Source organism: Capricornis sumatraensis, chromosome 3, assembly GCF_032405125.1.
Source record: "Capricornis sumatraensis isolate serow.1 chromosome 3, serow.2, whole genome shotgun sequence".
Classification (NCBI taxonomy): Eukaryota; Metazoa; Chordata; class Mammalia; order Artiodactyla; family Bovidae; genus Capricornis; species Capricornis sumatraensis.
The window spans coordinates 61,652,152-61,675,111 of record NC_091071.1 but is presented as its reverse complement, the minus strand read 5'-3'; the positions used below and the strand labels follow the sequence as shown (position 1 = coordinate 61,675,111).

The window sequence follows — 22,960 nt, the reverse complement described above, 5'->3', positions numbered from 1 at the left end:
AACTGGTAAAATATAAAAATAAAGCCAACCATTATTAGGACATTAAAAAAAAATCATGTGGTTTCATTTTTCAATTTCAATGAGTACTTTTCCAGAGTGCAGGTATATGCTATTCATATAAAATACATGTTCAGTGATCTCTAAAACTGTACTTTCTACCGAGCCTCCTAATTCAGAGTCATGTGGTTTATCCTAAAACAGAGTTAACACTGTGCCTGGACCTGTTTCATGTGTGTTTCAAAGAGTTGAACAGTTTGTGCCCATGGATTCTGGGAAATGCTGCTTTTACAAGTGAGTGCTATGGGACTTCTATTAAATAAAAGCACAAGTTACTAACAGAGAGGCTTTAGAGGACTTGCCTGAGCAGTCAGGAAACTAGACGTTATGGTTATTATGGCAACTCTCACAGACACTCTCATCCAAAACAGTGCAACTGTTTGCTAGGCCCACAGCCCTTGACACCATACCATTTGCAGGTATTTGCATATTTGCTTCCCACTAGATGAGCAGTACTCTGAACACTAAGATATTTTCTTAATTTCTCAGTTGCTACATATACTAGCATATAGTAGATACACAGAAATTATTTTTTAAATGTATGAACAACACCACTAAATAGTGTACCATAAACACTTCACTTATTTATTTGGTAAACTCAACAGTTCAGAGTTCAGCAAAGCACCAGAAACTGTCTCCCATCACCATCTCCAAAAGTATCAGAAGATTAACAATTCTTAAGAGAATTCCTAAGGTCTCAAATAGTTAGTTTAGAAAAATAACTGAGGTATACACTCCTTTAGGGCAGGAACCTTTTTTCCTTTGCTTACCCTGATATCCTCAGGGCCTTTAAGGAGCATAATAAATGCTCAATAAAAATGTGTTGGGTGAATGACTACAGTAATGGATATCTCTTTCCTAAATGCACAGAAGAATGAAAATAATAGAATTCAGAACAAGGATCTGGAGCTGCTATGAACATGCACTGCTGTGATACATGCCTCCTGACACTGAAGAATACCAGTAGGCCATAAAAAAGCATGATCAGGAATGCAAAAGCATGACAAATTGGGATTATTTCTTTTTAGGGGCAAACAGATCTCAGTCCCTCACCAGCCCCGTGTACCACTGCTGCACAGCACAATAATTTACATGTGCATTAAGGATCCCAAGTTAACATAAAATTTTAAAAGCCAATAAATGTCTAGAACATCAAAGAAAGCACAGAGGAATATGATACATTAAAGGAAAATTCCCATAAATTGCTGTTTAAATTAAATACTGGGTGGGGAAGATGTTCTGAAATGAGTTCAGAAGACCATATGTACCGCTTGTTCTGTGCTTGCAGATCTTTTTTCTATTTGTTGCCCATTCTGTGTGGGAAAAAGAGAGTCAGACACTGGAGACACTGGAGTATTCCTTCCTTGCATGCTTTCTAGCAGCAGCTTCCTTCTATGCTAACCACTCTAACTGAGCAGTCTCCGTTTCTCTCTCCAACTTAGCCCACCAAATTTAGACACCTCCATTAACTCCCCTTCCTCTTCAAGAATGCAGACACTTACAGTTGGTCAGCAGGAACCCTGACATCTACTGTTGATTCCTTAAACCTTTACCACTCCTGTGCAAACAGGTCCTTGCTCAATTCTTTTTGAAAATACCAATTGATTACACTTTCAGTGTTCAATCAGAATTTCTTGATACACTATGGTCCGTCTTCCTTTGCATGAGACTTAGATCAAATATATTAGGCAAAAGTCAATTATCAAAGCAAATTGTCTCTATTTCCACCTACCACATGAAAGTACCCCAAAAGGCTCAAGAGAGAACATGTGATCAGCAAGGCAAGCATTATGTCATTTCAACAATATCCCTGCTAGTGAACAAATCCAGACTGGCCTGTGTGACTTCCCCACATTGGCCAAGGCCACTTTAACCTTCCTGAAGGGATGGAAAATAATTGATGATGGTTCTCCAAGTTATTTTGAAATATTTCCATGGAAAGAAACAGAGAAATGAACATGAGTAAGAGGAAACAAAGACAGTTTTAACAGAGAAATATAATGGATCTGGTTCAGCTAAATTTCAAGCAGATTACAGAGGAAGACCTTGGATTTGGTGATGTAAGGGATGAAGTAAGGGGCATTTCATGACTTCGCACCATAGGTGGACTGAAGCCTTGGGTGAGGGCTCATACCTGCCCTACCTGGAACATAGTTAATAGTAAGCATAGAAAGTGGATGGGAAGAAGAACTGGATTGAGCTCTAATTGCAACTTTCTTGGATGAAACATCTTGGTTAAGTCACTTTGGCTGTCTTATCTGAAACAGAGATCATGAAAAAGCCTTATTAATTCCTCATGTGGTTCCAAATATGTGAAGATTTTTCTAACTTCTTGGGGATGACACTTTTAGAAGTCTAGGTTTGGGGAAATTTCACTAGTCACTCCTCAAAAGGGCTATATTAAGATCTCACCATTTCTGCCAAAATATTTGCCTCCTACTGTCTTGATATCTCTCAGACTCTTCCAATGGAATGGCAGTAGGTAGACTTAAGATAATTCTCCATGGATTAGAGAATATCTGTTGGGCACCAGAACTTCCATGCTGTTACATATGTATTCTTAAATCAACTTTGAAGCCTAATGGCTTTTTAAAATCAAAGCTTCTTCCAAAATCCTCCTGGGAATATGATTTTTAAAGCATCAGAATCTGACCCAATGTATTTTAAATAAGGCTCTTTGATTTGTCATATGCTTTTGAAATATGGTGTTTGCCTACCTGTTCTCTCTAGCTCCCTGGAAAGCTAGGAAGACTCTTAAATAATTGTATCCTCAGTCTTCTCTGAATTCCACTGCTAGTGGACTATCTCCGTCAGATAAACATGATGTCCACCTAAAGCATTCTCTGATCCTCATATTGGTGTTTTCTGTTGTCAAAGCCAAGAATTACAAAGCCAGTCTGGAATGGAAAACATTGCTGCATGACTGCTGTGTATCAGAGGACTTCTCGCACAGAAAAGTGGAAACATGCGTGACAAGATCAATCACCTTAAAAGAAAGTGAAAGCGAAAGTTGCTCAGTCGTGTCTGACTTTTTGCGACCCCATGGGCTATACATTCATGGAATTCTTCAGGCCAGAATACTGGCATGGGTAGCCTTTCCCTTCTCCAGGGGATCTTCCCAACCCAGGGATCGAACCCAGGTCTCCCACACTGCAGGCAGATTCTTTTACCAGCTGAGCCATAGGGAAGCCCAAGAATACTGGAGTGTGTAGCATACCCCTTCTCCAGGGGATCTTTGATCCAGCCCCACCTGAAAAGAAGTTAACCTGAAAGGCAAGGGGGGACTGTACATGCATTTCCAAATTGTTCATATAGCCTATTTCACCACATCACAATCTGTACAATGACAGCCTTCTTCCTTCTCCATCAGCTGTCCATCTGTAGAGGTGAGTATTAGTCTTGCAACATAAAAGCAAGGTAACCTGGGAATAAGGTCAGCAGGTGAAATTTTAACAGATCACAAAAGCAGGGCAACTCCACTTTGGAAAGAGAGAACAGAGAGAAGAGAGAAAGGACAGAGAATGGACTGTAGGTCCTCCTTTAAAGGAAACAAAAATCTTCCACTGAGACACCAATGCAGAAATTCTCCCAACACTGCATGAATTCTCAACTTGATTCTCACTGGCTGATTCTATATCCTTTCAACTAACTACTCTATCCTAGAATTCCATACATGTTAATGAATACTTAAAAGCAAATACCACACAGAGAAAGGGAATGATGATATTCCACGTAAAAATGAAATCACAAACAGACCTGCATTCCAAATATACTGAGTCCTACAACAATGGCTGTACATCTGAGTAAGTCCAATGTAGTATTTAAAAAGAAAACATATTTCAACAGAACTGACAGAGCAGTGAATCATTCTACATTTAATAGACTATATTAGTATCTAGAGATGTTAATGTTTAGTTTAGCAAAGGACTGCCTCTGAGTAAAACAGAAAAACAGTTTAATTTAGATTTTATTTCATCTGGATTTATGTCAATGGGTGTGGTCACTGGTTTAAAGGAAAACCAGAAGTTTAGTTTTTTGGGTGTTTTTTTGCTTGAAGAATTCTTCATCTCATAGATTTTACTTTTTTTTTTAATTTAAATTTATTTATTTTAATTGGAGGCTAATTAATTTACAATATTGTATTGGTTTTGCCATACATCAACATGAATCCGCCACGGGTGTATGCGTGTTCCCCTGAACCCCCCTCCCACCTCCCTCCCCATACCATCCCTCTGGGTCATCCCAGTACACCAGCCCCAAGCATCCTGTATCCTGCATTGAACCTGGAGTGGCAATTCGTTTCTTATATGATATTATACATGTTTCAATGCCATTCCCAAATCATCCTACCCTCTCCCTCTCCCACAGAGTCCAAAAGACTGTTCTATACATCTGTGTCTCTTTTGCTGTCTCACATACAGGGTTATTGTTACCATCTTTCTAAATTCCATATATATAGACAGTATTAACATTTGTCCCAGAAAGACAAATGTTAAAAGACAAATGATAAAAATATCATTTCATGGATGATGATACTTCTATCTCCCAAATTTAAAAATTGCTTTGTATAATAATTTTAAAAGACAGTCATTGACATAAAAAGGCACAACACATAAAGTTATGGCTACTAATTGGCATGCATTTATTCCCTAGGCAATGTGCTGAAGGTTTTATGTACATTAATTCGATTAATTCTTATGATACTGGAATTCCACAAGGTGGGCATTGTACTTCAAGTTAGCTAAAGACAAAGGAAGTGAGAGTGTCAGTCGCTCAGTCATGTCTGAACTCATTGCGACCCCATGGACTGGAGCCCACCAGGCTCCTCTGTCCATGGGATTCTCCAGGCAAGAGTACTAGAGTGGGTAGTCATTCCCTTCTCCAGGGGATCTTCCCAAACCAGGCATCTTTTCAATCCAGGAACTGAACCCAGGTCTTCCGCATTCCAGGCAGGTTCTTTCCAGTTTAAGCCACCAGGGAAGCTCAAAGACAAGGAAACTGAGGCTTAAGAGGGTATGCGATTTGCCAAGGATCACAGAACAAAGAAGAGATGGAGCTGGAATTCAAATCCAAGCAAATTTTGTTCTTTTCTTTTCCTCTTCATTTTTTTGGTCATAATTAAAAAGAATAAAAGCTACAATAAATAACCATATTTGACTTACTAGAACATAAATACTAGTTTCAAATATAAGTACTAAGCCAGACTTTGCCAACAAAGGTCAAAGCTATGATTTTTCCAGTAGTCATGTATGGATGTGAGAGCTGGACCATAAAGAAAGCTGGTCACTGAAGAATTGATGCTTTTGAACTGCGGTGTTGGAAAAGACTCTTGAGAGTCCCCTGAACTTCAAGGAGATCCAACCAGTTAATTCTAAGGAAAATCAATCCTGAATATTCATTGGAAGGCCTGATGCTGAAGCTGAAGCTCCAATACTATGACCACTTTACACAAACAGCTGAGTCATTAGAAAATACTCTGATGCTGGAAAAGATTGAAGGCGGGAAGAGAAATGGACGACAGAGGATGAGATGATTGGTTGGCATCACTGAGGCCATGGCATGAGTTTGAGCAAGCTCTGGGAGTTGGTGATGGACAGGGAGGCCTGGAGTGCGGTAGTCCATGGGGTTGCAAAGAGTGGAATACGACTGAGCAACTAAACTGAACTAAGCCAGACATAAGTTACATTATACTAAAAAAAAAAAAAGAAAAAGAAAAAAAAAAACAATACAGTAAAATTCACACTCTACAGGCTTATGGAGTCCTTTGAGATCTTCACCTAGAGCAGTTTCTCAAGACTTTATTTTTTTTCATTTTCCCCCTATTTAATGAGTTTTCTTTACAATGTTGTCTTTAATGGGGTGCTTCATGAAATTTTAATGCCACAGATACACTGCATGTCTGTTTATGTACTATATTAATACTTCATAAAAGTAGCACAATTTTTTTTAACTTTTTTGCTTCTGAGAATGAATTTTTGCCCCTTGGCAAGCAATGAGAATGCTTAATCTAGAGGTTATATCTGTTTATCCCAAATCTTTCAACCCACTAGCTATTACTTAGCATTGGATGGGATTAGGGTTTTAAATTTTTAGCTTGAAGTTTTTCAGTGAATTAAAATGCAAACTCATAGACTATGTTGAGCCATTTGTACCTTAATGTGAATAGAAGAACAGAAAGCCAAAATATACAATGGAGAAAAGACAATCCCTTAAACAAGTGTTCCTGGTCAACCACCTGGAAAAGAATGAAACTAGAAAACTTTCTAACACCATACACAAAAACAAACTCAAAATGGATTAAAGGTCTAAATGTAAGACCAGAAACTATAAAATTTAGAGGAAAACATAGGCAGAACACTCTCTGACATAAATAACAGCAAGATCCTCTATGACTCACCTCCCAGAGTAATGTTGAACTGAACACAAAAATAAACAAATGGGACCTAATTAAACTTAAAACCTTTTGCACAATGAAGGAAGCTGTAAAGCAAGGTGTAAAGGCAGCCTTCAGAATGGGAGAAAATAATAGCAAATGAAGCATCTGACAAAGAATTCATCTCAAAAATATACAAAGAGCTCATGCTGCTCAATACTAGAAAAATAAACGACCCAATCAAAAAATGGGCCAAAGAACTAAACAGACATTTCTCCAAAGAACACATACAGATGGCCAACAAACATGAAAAGATGCTCAACGTCACTCATTAACAAAGAAATGCAAATCAAAACTACAATGAGGTACCATCTCAAGCAGGTCAGAATGGCTACCTTCAAAAAGTCTACAAACAGTAAATGCTGGAGAGAGTGTGGAGAAAAGAGAACCCTCCTACACTGTTGATCGGAATGCAAACTAATAGAGCCACTATGGAGAACAGTGTGGAGATTCCTTAAAAAACTGGAAATAGAACTGCCATACAACTCAGTAAATTCCACTGCTGGGCATACACACTGAGGAAACCAGAATTGAAAGAGACACATGTACCTCAATGTTCATTGCAGCACTGTTCACAATAGCTAGAACATGGAGGCAACCTAGATGTCCACCGGCAGACAAATGGATAAAGAAGTTGTGGTAAATATACACAATGAAATATTACTTAGCTATAAAAAAGAACACATTTGAGTCAGTTCCAACGAGGTGGATGAAACTGAAGCCTATTATACAGAGTGAAGTAAGTCAGAAAGAGAAACACCAATGCAGTATATCAACACATATATATGGAATTTAGAAAGATGGTAATGACGACCGTATATGCAAGACAGCAAAAGAGACACGGATGTAAAGAACAGACTCTTTGACTATGTGGGAAAAGGCAAGGGTGTGACGATATGAGAGAATAGCACTGAAACATGTATATTACCATATGCAAAATGGATGACCAGTCAGGTTTGATGCATGAAGCAGGGCACTCAAAGCTGATGGCTCTGGGACAACCCAGAGGGATGGGGTAGGGAGGGTTGTGGGTGGGGGGTTCAGGATGGGGGAACACCTGTACACCCGTGGCTGATTCATGTCGACGCACGGTGGAAACCACCACCATACTGTAAAGTAATTAGCCTCCAACTAAAAAAAATTTAAAAAAAAAGAAAAGAAAAGCAGAAAGCCAGTCTGATAGGGGAAAGGTGAATGTAACGGTCCTCCCTACTGGAGCAGGGGGGTGGGGGGGGGGAAGTTGGGGAGAGGAGGGGAGATAGAGAGCCTCTGGTGCCAGAATGCCTGTGTCACCACTGAGCTTCAGTGTAGTCCTGTTGGACATGTTAACATGAAGTAAGGACCTTAAGCAGAGATGCGAGCTTCCATTCACGATGAACAAGAAATCTTAGTCATAGCCACCTTAGTGACCGTCACCTTATTGATTAATGTGTAAACATTAGGTTTCCTGCCTAACAAGAATTTTCTCTTTGGTGCCATTCAGGTCTGTTTGCATATTCCCAACTGCTACGTGTCCAGGAACAAGAAAGTTTGTGTAACGTTCCAAAGAAACCACTCGACACCATGGCTCATTTTAACCCAGGTATGAATAGAAGACAGAGATGAATTCACAAATACTTCTTTCACATGCACTGTCAAATATAACTTTTCACTCCCAGAGGCCAAAATGGTCTTAACCATTGAAGTAATTATAGCTCACAACTATAATTTAGAGTGAGTTCTGGTTGACTCTACATTCACACAGGAAAATAATTCACTCGTCTTGTTGGAACACTGCAGTAAATAACTATATAAAACCTATATAGTCAGCAACCCTAGACAGTATGGTGAATCTAAATAGAAATCAATGGTTGATAATTTAATAAGACAATAATAATAATTATCTACCATTTATTGGTTGCCAAATTAAATGCTTAAATGTTATACTCGATCTTTTATAAATACTACCGATTTAATTCTTCCAGCAATCCTATGAGATAAACATTTGTATTGTCATTTACAGAGGAAATGAGTTCAGAAAGGATGGATGATTTTCCTTGAACTACTTACCAAGTGAGGGAAGAAGTCAAACTTCTGCCATCTGAAGTTCATGCTTTGCTACTTTAGCCACAGTGAAATTATCTCAGTGAAATGACAGAAAGATTCATGTCTGTAAACTTACTTCCAATCAAAAGGAGGAGTCTTGGGCAAGTGAAGAGGTAATAAATATGCTGTATAATATGTTTTGAGATTTTGCATGTGAGAAGCTACTCATGCAGATGATTTCAAATGAAGTATCATTTTTCAAAAAAATAAAAGTCTTTAAGATAGGTATTGGTTAGAATTTTCTGACTTTGAGGGTCATAAAACATATATTTGTGTATGTGTTTACCCTTGCAAATGACAAACAAAATGGCAGCTATTTCACAGAAGCACAGGTACCCTTCCCAGAGGCTGGGACTATTGTCCTAAATTGTCTGTATCACCCATTCCCTATTCATGGCATGGGACCTTATGATTCGAAAGAACTGGCCATGTGAAAGGATGGTCCTTGTTTAAATTTTTCAGCATACTTTACATTTTGTATTAGAGTCTCTGACAAGACAGGATAATGAAAACTAGGAAGGCAAAAGTGGAATTGCCAAAAAACAGTCAGGCTCTAAGAAATTATTTTATGGAGGAGGATACACAGTGATTAGGAGCCATGTTAATGAACCAGAACTCAAACTCAGGTCTCCTAATTTCTAGACCAGTAATTTTTTATAACAGTACACTGTTACCAAGTAGAATAATAAATAGGCTTGCAATTATAGCAAAAATTGACCTAAATATACATCATCGATTATAAGCTTCTCCATGCAGACTGATCTAATTAAATTATTTAAACACATGGACAACAAAGGAGAAATATAATTTATCTTTTAAACTACTAACATGATTATGCTTACTGTGTACCAAATGGATAATCAAACATCCCTATATAGTGATAATATGAGTAGCTCCAAAACAAAGGCTGAAATTGTTCTCACATGTGAAGTGATGTGTGCAACTGGTGAAAGTATAACCACTGCAATAAAAGATGTTTTTGCTTAATTTCCTGGAGATTTCAGATGTTTGTTTAGCCTTTATTAACTGGAAAATTCCTCTACTCATTGTACACTTACTGACATATTCTATTAGGAAAATGTTTATTTTCCAAAGAAATAATCCAAGCCACAAAATTCGGCCAGTATTTCACAATATTAACTTGACAATAAAGTATTTTATCAATAAAACATTTTTAAAATGTTTATGTAGCCACCAATGAAATTCTTACTAATTTAGAGGTTAGAAATTCTTACTAACTTAATTATGCTCCTCTGAGAAAGCTTCCTATATCAGATCTTTGAAAGATTTTACTAGATTTCTCTTAAACTAATGCATGCAAATGCTATATTTTAAAATATATTATATAATATATAATTATGAACACTACTAAAGAGATACAGCATACTAACTTTATCTTTTCAATGTTCTATTACTTAAAACTAATTCTATAGCAGAGAATCTAGGCATTTTCCATATATTTTAAACATTAATAAAATAATCATGTAGAATCATCCCTTTCTAGAAGACTCATCATAGCATTTTAACAACATATGGAAGTCCAGTATATTTTTAAACCAGAAGTCATGTTAGCACTTAGTTCATGAAGACTCTGTTGTCTATAACAACTACTGATTAAACCCCCAAATGTTGTGCTTATCTTAATAGAAGGAAAAACATACAGTTACGTGAGTCACGCTGCTTCCTTAACTTAGACACACATTTACAACAGTATTCTAAATTGCCAAACCTCATCATCCCAAACCCTAGGATGACAGATAATACTAATCACGGCATTGCTCAGCATTATATGAAACCTGTACAAATCTGGAAAATTACAGCTAAAACCAAGTATACCTCCATATATATTTCCTATCACTTTCAAACAAAAACACCATTTGTAAGTCTTGTTACTTACCTAGAAGCATGTTTCTTAGCAGTAGTCAATTCAGCCAGCCTGAAAACTTTGTATAATAAAGGTATCAAGAGCTGAGAAGGATGTTAATCTGCCACAGGTTTTATTATAGTGAGAGTGGGAGCCCTCACAAACTCTTCCTTGTATCCTAAGCCTCCTGGAGTACTGGACTGACTCCACTCACTCGCTGTGGACCTTGGTTGAAACTAACAAACAATACAGAGACTGTCAGTAGATGCTGCCTCCTCAGCCCACAGAGCCAAAAAAAATTATGGAAAAGTAGGTTATTTCACTGGAGTTGGAGATATAAATTTTGAATTGATCATGCTGTTTCTTTAAAATTCTGAGTAGCATTTTCTACTAAATTAACAAATAAAACAAGTGAAACTCATGCAAACAAGCTTATAAAATCATATTTAAAAAATCTAACTACCTAATTTTCCCCCAATGCTTTTTTAAAAATTTAAAATACATTTAACTCTAAACTAAAAAGAAATCCTGCAAAATAAGCTCTGCATAATATACATGTTTTCAGGGAAGACTGTATATTAAAATTATATCACTCATCAAGAATCAGAGAATGCAGATATTTTTATTATTTGGTGTTATGAGCTTGAGCCTCCAATGAGATTTCAGTTTGACAAAGGATTGTTTGTTTGATTCCAATACAAAGATAATTATTTCTGAAATAGGTTTCTCTTGAGAGAACAAACCTTACAGTTTTGAAAGCAATAAGGATATTGCAGTGCATATTTAACAAAGGAATATCTCATTTCTTTGTATGTTTCTACTGGCTGTGAATTAACAATTTAAAAGAGAAAAATCTATCTGACCTCAAAGGAAGAATACATAGCATGCCAGCTAACACTAAAGCCAGTAAGTTGAATGTGATTTCTGAGGCTATGTATTTTGAAGTAGAAAATAAAATGATAAATCCAAATATTACATATTTTAGCAATTGTTTTTAAATTATGTGCAGCAGATATTTCTTTTTACATATTATAATGACAGTGGACAGAAATTAAAGTATGTATACCTCCCTGGGATCCAGATCCTTGAGCAGTAAAGTTTTCCTGGTATTCATTCATGTTTCTTTATTTCCCTATTAAAGATAATTTTGGGATTCAACTTTTACATGATCAGCTACTTTTATTTTTATTAAAATAGGCTGAAAAGTTTAAGAAAAAGGAGAATCTGAGAAAGAGGTAAATGGGAAACAAATCTAGGAACAAAGAGAACAAAAGGAGAGGTGGTCAAGGATGATGATGACACAACAGACCAACATCTGGGGTTCTTCGGTGATTGTAAAATGTAGGCCTTGCATATATCAAATATATATATTTGGATGTAGTGACCTGAAGGATTATGCATATAAATTCTCATGGGATAAACCAAGTTTCAAGAGGGACAGGTGTATGCATGTGTGTATGTTTATACTAATAAACATTTTTCTATAAATGTGGAAGGAAGCCTCTCTCCCTGCCCTTGACACCCCATTCACTTTTACCTAGTGGCTGTCACACTTGAGCGGCATCAGAATCCCCTGAAGGCCTTGTTAAACCAGATTGCTGGGCCCAAGTCCTAGAGTTTCTGATTTAGTCTGTCTAGGGTGGGGCCTGAGAATTTATATTATAGCAAATTCTCAGGCGATGCTGAAGTTTCTAGTCCTGGGACCACACTTTGAGAACCACTGCTTTAGCTCATTATGCTATCCTATAATCTAGCATGAAGACATTTCCAGTGTAAATTGTTTATTACTATATTACCTAGATTCTAAAGGCTTCTTCACCTGCACATTTTCACAGCTCTGAATCAGGATGTGCCTATAATTAATTACAACTTGCAGAAGCTATGCAGAGGGCAGCGCCCACAACATGCATGTCAATGTCTGCATGGACTTGGTCACAGCTGTTCATATTGTCTCTTCAGTTGAGTGATTTCATTTTTGAATGATATCAAATGTTGTTTGCCATTTAAAAATAATTTTTTAAACCAATGCTTTAAAAAAGCACACTATGATTTTAAAAATAAGTCATTGCATACAAAGATGAATACAAACAGGTGTGGTGTGTGTACTTGTTGTTGGTGAATCAGATGTTAATTACTGGAGAAATGACAGCAACTTAAGACTTTCTTGGAAAGTAGCATTCCATTCCATTAGAGGATATAAGAATAGTAATCACTAGCAGAAGAAACTATGGTACATGTAAAGTTTTGCCTATCACAGGCCCAGAAATGCAGCTGAAGCTAGACAGAATCACCAGACCCCTCTGAACAGAAATTTAAATGTGATTTGCTGGTGTGAATAATTCACAGGCCCCTAGGGAATCTCTTTAAAGCTCTGCATCATAGTTTATTGACAGTTGCTGTTGCTGGGGGCCTACTCTTCAGACATGCACATTTCCACTCAGCCACACTCCTGTGGGACCAAGCTACGGAAGCTGATCCTCTCAGATGAGCTGAAGCATGCTCACCAAAAGAGGGAGCTGCCCTCCTTCAGCCCAGTCTCTGACATGGGGCTGTCTCCCTCTAAAAGGACCCACCAGCACTCTAAGTCAGATGCCACCACCAGCATAAGTCTCAGCAGCAACCTGAAACGAACAGCCAGCCACCCTAAAGTGGAGAATGAGGATGAGGCGCTCTCCTCCAGCACCAAGAGTATTGATAATTCATTCAGTTCCCCCATCAGACTGGCTCCTAAGCGAGAATTCATCAAGTCACTAATGGCGATTGGCAAGCAGCTGGCCAGCTCCCCACCAAGGAGCAGAAGACACAGCGGCGGATCTCAGAGCTCTCCCTGCTCAACCACAAACTCCCTGCCTGAGTCTGGCTGCCCCCTGCCGGCTTTGACCATCACATGGTCCGCGTGCCCCACACCCAGGCTCTCGTCCTCAACTCTAAGGACAAGGCTCCCTACCTGATCTATGCGGAGGTCCTTGAATGTGAAAACTTCGACACCACTAGGGTCCCCGCCCGGTTTCCCAAGAACCGAATTCGGAGCACCCAGTCTGTAGAGAACCTGCCCGAATGCAGCATCACCCACGAGCAGTGGGCAGGCAGCTTCAGCACTGTGCCCAACTATGACAACGATGATGAGGCCTGGCTGGTGGATGACATAGGTGAGCTGCAGGTGGAGCTCCCTGAAGTGCACACCAATAGCTGTGACAACATCTCCCAGCTCTCCGTGGACAGCATCACCAGCCAGGAAAGCAGGGAGTCTGTGTTCATTGCAGCAGGTGACATCCAACGGCGCCTTTCGGAGCAGCTGGCTCACACCCCCACAGCCTTCAAATGAGACCCAGAAGACTCTTCTGCAGTTGCTCTCAAAGAGCCCTGGCAGGAGAAAGTGTGGTGCATTGGAGAGGGATCCCCCTATGGCCATCTCCCCAACTGGAGGCTCCCGTCAGTCATTGTCAAGTGTGGGGACGACATTCAGCAGGAGCTGTTGGCCTTCGAGGTGTTAGAAGCAACTGCAGTCCATTTGGGAACAGGAGCGAGTACCCCTGTGGATCAAGCCATGTAAGATTCTCGTGATTTCGGCCGACAGCAGCTTGACTGAACCAGTGGTCAACGCTGTACCCATACACCAGCTGAAGAAGCAGTCACAGCTCTCCCTGCTCGATTACTTCCTACAGGAGCATGGCAGCTACACCACAGAGGCATTCCTCAGATCCCAGCCCAACTGTGTGCAGAGCTGAACTGGCTACTGCGTGGTCTGCTACCTGCTGCAGGTCAAGGACAGACACCATGGGAACATCCTGTTGGACGCAGAAGGCCACATCATCCACGGCGACTTTGGCTTCATCCTATCCAGCTCACTCTGAAACCTGGGCTTTGAGACATCGGGCTTTAAGCTGACCACAGAGCTTGTGGATGTGACGGGCGGCCTGGATGGTGACGTGTTCAACTATTACAGGATGTTGATGCTGCAGGGGCTGATCGCGGCTCGGAAACACAGGGCTAAGGTGGTGCGGATCGCAGAGACCATGCAGCAAGGCTCTCAGCTCCCTTGCTTCCATGGCTCCAGCACCATCCAGCCTCAAGGAGAGGTTCCACGTGAGCATGGCCGAGGAGCAGCTGCAGCTGCTGGTGGAGCAGATGCTGGACGGTGGCATGCGGTCTATCATCGCCAAACTCTATGATGGCTTCCAGTGCCTCACCAACAGCATCATGTGACACCCTGCTCCTCAGGCCCCAGCGTGATGGGGGTCTCAGGGGACCCTCCCTGGGAAGGCCCTTGGAGAAACCCTAAGCCAGGAATGCCCACCCACACGGCCATCCACCAAGGGAAATGGAAGGCAAGACATACAAAGGCTCATGTGGTAACCGTAGAGCTTGCCAGGGCAGGTGGGGAGAGCCAGCTGCAGGGTCCACACTGACTGAGGCTTCCTTGCCGCCACCCCAGCTGTGTCAGTATTACCACCTGATGGACTCCAGGACTCACTGCCCTTGAGAGGACAGAAGTGATAAATGTGAGGGACGCTGGGGCCTCGCTTCTCCCCACCAGGGTCCAAGAGGATCTTTCCACAGGCCATCTCTGCATGTATTCTGGGTCCCAGGAAGGAGAAGACAGTAGGTTCTTGGTACTTAGGACTTGATCCTGTGGTTGGCCTTTGGCCATGCTGCTGCCTGAATGTCCCCTCCCTGGAACTGAGCCCTAGCCCGAGTTCCCCTGGGTAGGTGGGCTCTGGCATAGGGTCCTGCCCTTGCTGAGGTCCCCCATCCCAGAAGTGAGGAAGGGAATGATCATGGTCCCTCCAGTCTGAGGGTACTGACCTAGCCTCGGGAATTCCTTGCCCTGATCCCTTCCCCACACCCAGAGAGATAGCTCTCAATTTTTTATTTTTGTTTGAAATAAAGTCCTCGGTTATACATTTTTTTTCCCTTTCCTAGTGATATGTAAAGTAATGATGTGAATGGACAATCTAGACTTCCGTGGTGGTCCAGTAGGTAAGACTCCATGCTCCCACTGCAGGAGACACAGGTTCCATTTGCGGTTGGGGAAATTCCACATGCCAAGGGGTACTGTCAAAAAAAATTAAGAAAATCTGAGGTTTGATAAAATGTGATATTATCTGGAAATAAAGCAATCACTCTTGGGAGAAGCTGTTTACAAATTAATGAATAATAAGTTGATTTAAAGCAGGTTTTTGTTGTTGTTATTAAAAATGTGGTGTGGAAAAACCTAAAGAACCACCCAGGATGTCTGCTAAAAACACATACATCTAGGACTACCAGACATCCACTGACTCAAGTATCTTTGGTCTAAAGACTGACCATTTCACATCTAAGTAAATGGCAATTTAATAAGAATAGCAATACTGGAGGACTCTTAAATGTTTGTGGTAATAATGTATTTCTGTAAAGCCAGCAAGCTACCTCTGATTCTAAATCAATTACAATAAACCTTGGGTTACTGCCTAAATGAGTAAAGCTACGTATGGATGCCTCTGTGATAGTTTATCCCCACAGGAACTTTTAAAAACTGAAACACCAAATTGCATACATATCTCAATGGCCCTTTGTGAAGGCAGAAGAGAAAAAGCCAGAAGCAAAGGTGTGTGCTCATCTGACCAGACGCAAAGCAAGTAATGCTTGATAGGAGGGCATGATACTAAAAAGGATAAATACACAGCAACACCACATCTCCAATAAGACTCCAACCTCTAGCCCAGGACTGAGTGGGGTCTCTATAAGCCTCCAGTGGTGTGAAGGATTTGAAAGATATGATAAAATAACCAGGATGAAACTGACCAGCTGTTAAGTTGCCAGTTGTAAAGCTGGTCACTAGTTGTAAAACTAGTCACTATAAAGTGACCAGTTGTAAAAGTAATGGAGGTGATGGAATCCCAGTTGAGCTATATCAAATTCTAAAAGATGATGCTGTAAAAGTGCTGCACTCAATACGCCATCAAATTTGGAAAACTCAGCAATGGTCTCAGGACTGGAAAAGGTCAGTTTTCATTTCAATCTCAAAAAAAAGGCAATGCCAAAGAATGTTCAAACTACTGCACAATTGCACTCATCTCACATGCTAGCAAAGTAAAGCTCAAAATTCTCCAAGTCAGGCTTCAATAGTACATGAACAGAGAACCTCCAGATGTTTAAGCTGGATTAAGAAAAGACAGAGGAGCCAGAGATCAATTTAACATTGGTTGGATCATTGAAAAAGCAAGAGGGTTCAGAAAAATGTCTATTTCTGACTTATTGATTAGGCCAAAGCCTTTATGTGGATCACAACAAACTGTGGAAAATTCTTAAAGAGATGGGAATACCAGACCACCTTACCTGCCTCCTGAGAAATTTGTATGCAGGTCAAGAAGCAACAGTTAGAGCCGGACATGGAAGAACAGACTGGTTCCCAATTGGGAAAGGATACATCAAGGCTGTATGTTGTCACCCTGCTTATTTAACTTATATGCAGAGTATATCATGCGAAATGCCAGGCTGGATGAAGCACAAGCTAGAATTAAGATTGCCGGGAGAAATATCAACAACCTCCGATATTCAGATGACACCACCTTTATAGCAGAAAGTAAAGAGGAACTAAAGAGCCTCTTGATGGTGAAAGAGGAGAGTGAAAAAGTTGGCTTAAAACTCAACATTCAGAAAACTAAGGTCATGGTATCTGGTCCCATCACTTCATGGGAAATAGATGGGAAAACAATGGAAATGGTGAGAGACTTTATTTTGGGGGGCTCCAAAATCACTGCAGATGGTGACGATAGCCATGAAATTAAAAGATGCTTGCTCCTTGGAAGAAAAGCTAGGACAAACCTAGACAGCATATTCAGAAGCAGAGGCATTACTTTGCTGACAAAGGTCCATCTAGTCAAAGCTATGGTTTTTCCAGCAGTCATGTATGGATGTGAGAATTGGACTATAAAGAAAGCTGAGCACTGAAGAAAAGTTGCTTTTGAACTGTGGAGTTGGAGAAGACTCTTGAGAGTCCCTTGGACAGCAAGAAGATCCAACCAGTCCATCCTAAAGGAAATCAGTCCTGAATATTCATTGGAAGGACTGATGCTGAGGCTGAAAGTCCAATATTTTGGCCACCTGATACAAAGAACTGACTCATTGGAAAAGACCCTGATGCTGGGAAAGATTTAAGACAGGAGGAGAAGGGGACAACAGAAGATGAGATGGCTGGATGGCATCACCGACTCGATGGACATGAGTTTGAGCAAGCTCCAGGAGTTGGTGATGGACAGGGTAGCCTGTCATGCTGCAGTCCATGGAGTCACAATGAGTTGGACATGACTGAGCAACTGAACTGAAATGAATTAAAAGTTGCCCAATATCAGTGCATCTGTTTCCTTAATAAAAGAATAAAGGTATGGTTAGAGTAGATCTCTATTGTCCATCCTAGCTCTAAAACTACATAACGTTTAAAAGCATTTAAAAGGCTGTGGCTCTTTCATAGTTTTATTAGGAAAAAACCTTATAAAAGTGAATGACTGATGGATCCAAGATAAAAGACATTTGTGATGGTTTGAATTATGTCTCTTCCCAGTCCTCCATTCATATTTTGAAGATACTAATGCCCAGTTTCTCAAAATGAGATCTTATTTGGAGGCAGATTCTTTCCAGAGGTAATCAAGTTAAGATGAGGTTGCTAGGGTGGGCGTTCATCCAATACGTCAGGTGTCTTTATAAAAACTGAGAAATTTGGATGCAGACCGGTACACAGGGAGATTTTGTAGAGACACAGGGAAAAGGCATCTGTCTGCCAGCCAAGGAGAGGTGCCTGAAACAGATCCTTTCCTCTGAGCTCTCAGAAGGTAACCCGCTCTTCTGACACCTTGAATTCAGAATTCTAGCCTCCAAGACTGTGACAGGATACATTTTTGTTGTTTAAGCCATCTAGTTTATAGTACTTTACTCACCAGACCTAGCAAAACAAATTGGCACTGTTACTAGGTCCTTGTTACTAGGTACTTAGCATGCTAGGTACATGCTAACTTTTCAGAAGTTGAGTAGTAGCTGGGGTGCTATTTTTGAAAGGTAGAATTCAGATGTTCTATATTTGCTCTTGTTTAATGTTTCTTTAATCAGGTTGGCTGTGCACTTGTCTATTTAAGTAGATTTTAAGTAGCTGCTTCGTCTTTTTTTATATATACTTGCTTTACTCTAGTCCACTAATATTTGCTTCTGTCTTTATTAATGTCTGCTTCCTAACATCATTTGACTAATTTTGATATTTTCTAGTTTTTAAGATGTATAATGCCTCATTTATTTTCAATTTTTGTTTTTTAATATGAAATCCCATTTAGGAGTACAATTTTTAATATTTTCCCTTCCATTAACTTTTAGATAATCTATCACTTTTAGTTTAGATTTTTCTCTTCTCACTTTACCTGATGGTTAATAGGACTGAGAGATAGAAACAACATGTTATCTTTATTCTAGATTTATTATTAATTAATTTAGCTTGGCCTTGGGCCAGTCACTAACCTTCCATGGGCTTCTGTGATATTGCCTGCGTGAGAATCAAACCAACTAAATATGATAATATTTGAGACCATAAATTGCTATACAAATTTAAGTCATTTAAGTCAATGTTTTAATTATTGTTGACCAACTCACTATTCACAAAGAAATTAGGATAACCCTGGGGATATCAGAATTGCTTAACTTTATAGTTTTAACTTCATTTCTGCTTGTTGTATGAGTAATCGTCTCTCAGATTGCCTGTAAGTTTATAATTTTATGGGAAAATAGCAATAATTCACCTATTAGCTCTGTTTTATTTATTTTTTATATGTTAGTTGATGAATTTATTTAAAGGAGAGAAATCATTTTAAAAACTCACCTCCTGAAATAATCTGTCATTATCATTTAAGAGTGGGAACAAAATGAACTAGCATTATCTAAATTTAGTTATGTGTCAAGCACTTTTTTAGGTGTTTTGCATTCAATTCTTTTAACAACCATTGCACAGATGAAGATACTAAGAAAGCATAAGCAAACTGCCGAAAGTTCTAAATCTTCTGATCCAGTCCTTCCCAGCTCCCTCCCTATAAAATGAGTCAATAAAGACAGCAGGGTTAAACTAAAGTTTTTATCTAACAATTTTCAGAGAATGTAAATTAGTTCTTTTTTAAGAAATTGAAAATATAAACCATGATTAAGTAAAAGCAAATGTGGTTTTAAAAAGCAATGGTCCTTTTGTTTCTCTTTGAGTCTTTTCTTCAGAAGAGACTTTTATTTTTCCTTTTTGTTTCTTTTAGGGGAGAATGAAAGTATCTGAGAGCAATCATTTACTTTGAACTACACCATTGCTTCAGAATTTTCTATCATGCTAAATATTAAGTTCATCTTAGGTATTAATTCAAGAGTTTTTATATGTAGTATCTAAAATACATGTAAAATTCTTCAGTAGCATTCATTTGTAATATTTAGTTTTTTGCTTAAAACTACCTAAAGGCATTAACTACAATTATTTCTGATGAGATTATGCTTAACTGAGGAAAAATTGTAGCCTAATCAGTTTTGCAATTTTCTACAAGTACAGCTCTCTGTAGATGAAAGGTCATTACTACTAACTAGACTGGCACTTATTTGAAAAGAGTGAACATTTACAGAATTATGAGAGTTCTGAGCATCAGAATCCAGAATGTTCCCAGAAAAGAGAAATAGAGAGTATGAAGAAATGATTAAAACTGCTATATCAATGAAGATGCTCATTACATTATATATAATCACAAACATATAGAAACAGTCTTAAAGCTCAATAGAAGAGGAATGGTTGTATTGATAGTGTGAAATATTACAAAATATATTCAGTGACATAGGAAAATGTTCACTATATAACAAGTGGGAGAAAATACGTAGAACTGGATGTACAGTAGGTGTCACACATGTAAATAAAAAGGCATATTGCATATGCATGCGAACGCATATGTGCATATCTACAGAAACACACCTAGAAGAAAATACCCCCAAATATGTTAACTACTGCAGGTTTACTGAAAATTCTACTTTTTTCTTTTTTCTGTATTGTTACATTTTTGTACTAAACTGAAAGAAAAAAAAAAAAACCTTCATCTTAAACATTATAGTGGGAGGGATTTCACTACAAAAAAGAAAATTTATATAATTTCTAAAAATAGGGAGGCAGAACTAGCTAACTTAGATAATCTCTCTTTAAAAATTTATAGTAAGTTAATGTCAAGAACTAGTTACGTTCTCAAGTTTCTTTCGGGTCTTAACGAGCCTCCGATTCAACTGGAGTAAGGGCAAGCATAGGACTAAACACGTGCAGGAGGCTCACCTTGATCACTGTTATAGTGCAAATGCATAGTAATTGGAGTGAAATAAATAAGAGAAAAGGGAATGAGGGTAATGGTAATACAATATTTATAAGAGGCTTGAGCCATCAATTCCCAGAACTCCCCAGTGATTTAATCTCTTGGTCTGTAGTATCTGCATCCATATAGATGAGTGTCAAGAGCCTGCAGAGAGGTGATGGCAGGAATCCAGCCCACGGATAGTGTGTAAGAATCTCTTACATACATGATTTTTTCCAAAGCATTAAATCTTTTTAACTACTATAGTAGCATTGCTATTTTTACTCCAGTGTTTAACTTATATGAAAGGAATGATTTATATGCCCTTAGATAACATGGCTCTCATTAAACTATTTATTCTCTATCAATGTCAACAGAAGACTTCCATGACAAAATAGTGACATATAATAATTAACATGGTTCAGACATATCAGATCTCTGCACAACTGGACACATCAAAAGAATTATGATATCATCAATGATGCTACAAGACAGAGCGCCTACTCCCCTCTCACATTAGACAGCAGATGTTCAAATAATACCACAGAGATTTTCTTAAGCTGTGTCCTGAGATCTGTCAAGGTTTTCACCATGGTTAAATCAGAAATGTCACAACTTTTTCTTTTTTGTTAAAAAAAATTCCCTACCTACCTAATAGGTGCCCACCCTACATAGCTTATTTTTGTGTAAAGGCAGCTTGTCCTCTTAGAGGTGGGGTTTGCCTGCTGCTGCTGCTGCTAAGTTGCTTCAGTCGTGTCTGACTCTGTGTGACCCCATAGACGACCGCCCACCAGGCTCCGCCTTCCCTGGGATTCTCCAGGCAAGAACACTGGAGTGGGTTGCCATTTCCTTCTCCAATGCATGAAAGTGAAAAGTGAAAGTGAAGTCGCTCAGTCCTGTCCGACTCTTCGCGACCCCATGGACTTCAGCCTACCAGGTTCCTCCGTAACATGGGGTTTGCCTAGGGCAACAAAATGCGCTGTGACTGTTGAGCCCATGTGAGCGATCACCAGCTGGGAACAATGAACTTTTTCTAGTGTGCCTACAGCATATATTTGGAAAGAGATGGACAAGACCATAAAACTTTGGACAAGTTGGACAATTTTGAAATGAGATGATTGTTCAGCAAACAAAAAATGTCTGTGAACATAGAATATAAATAAATAAATACCACCAATGTGCTTTGCTCTCTTTCAACAGTTGCTTACAGTTAGTGTTTGGAAGAAAGTGAAGTCGCTCAGTGAAAGAAAGTGAGGTCACTCAGTCGTGTCCGACTTTTTGCAACCCCATAGACTGTAGCCTACCAGGCTCCTCAGTCTATGGAATTTTCCAGGCAAGAGTACTGGAGTGGGTTGCCATTTCCTTCTCCAAGTGATCTTCCCAACTCAGGGACTGAACCCAGGTCTCCTACCGTCTGAGCCTCCAGGGAAGCCCTTGAAAACAAAATTGAAAACCATTTAGAACATTCTGTAAAATGTGAATTCACTGAAATCAAAATGGCCAAAATATAGTTTTAGAGACAAATGAGTATGGCTTCCCCACATCTGATCTGTTATTAGATTAGCTGTAGAAATATACTCTTCCAATATAATTTACATATATAAACTCTAAACCATTTTAATGAGAAAAAGATAAAGGATTCTGCTTTGTCCAGGGGCTGAGTCCGCTTGCTTTAAAATATAAAACAGTATGGAGGTTCCTCAGATCAACTACCGTATGATCCAGTAATCTCATTCCTGAGCATATATCCAGGCAAAACTATAATTCAAAAACCTACATGCACCTCTGTGTTCAAAGCAGCACTAGGCCACAATAGCCAAGACGTGGAGACAACCTAAACATCCATCAACAGATGAACTGATAAGAAGATGTGGTGCATAAATACACTGGAATACTACTCAGCAACGAAAGAGAAAGAGATACTGCCATTTGCAGCAACATGGATGAAACTAGATATTATCATACTTAATGAGTTAAGTCAAAAAGAGAAAGACAAATATTACATCATATCTCTTACATGTGGAATCTGAAAAATGACACAAATGAATCTTTCTGTGAGGCAAAAACAGACTCAAAGACACAGAAAAGAGGCTTCCCCTGGTTGTCAAAGGGGAAGGAGGATGAGAGAGGGAACGGACTGGGAATTTGGGGTTAGAAATGGCAACCCGCTCCAGTGTTCTTGCCTGGAGAATCCCAGGGACT

The 22,960-nt window shown here is 39.3% G+C and overlaps 1 protein-coding gene and 1 pseudogene across 3 annotated transcripts in view; one reads left to right on the top strand and one right to left on the bottom strand.

Moving 5' to 3' along the window:
• ZNF385B (zinc finger protein 385B) overlaps positions 1 to 22,960 on the bottom strand; it is a 353,720-nt gene that overhangs the window by 210,281 nt on the left and 120,479 nt on the right. The window lies entirely within an intron of this gene.
• LOC138075324 (phosphatidylinositol 4-kinase beta-like) lies at positions 12,842 to 14,645 on the top strand (annotated as a pseudogene).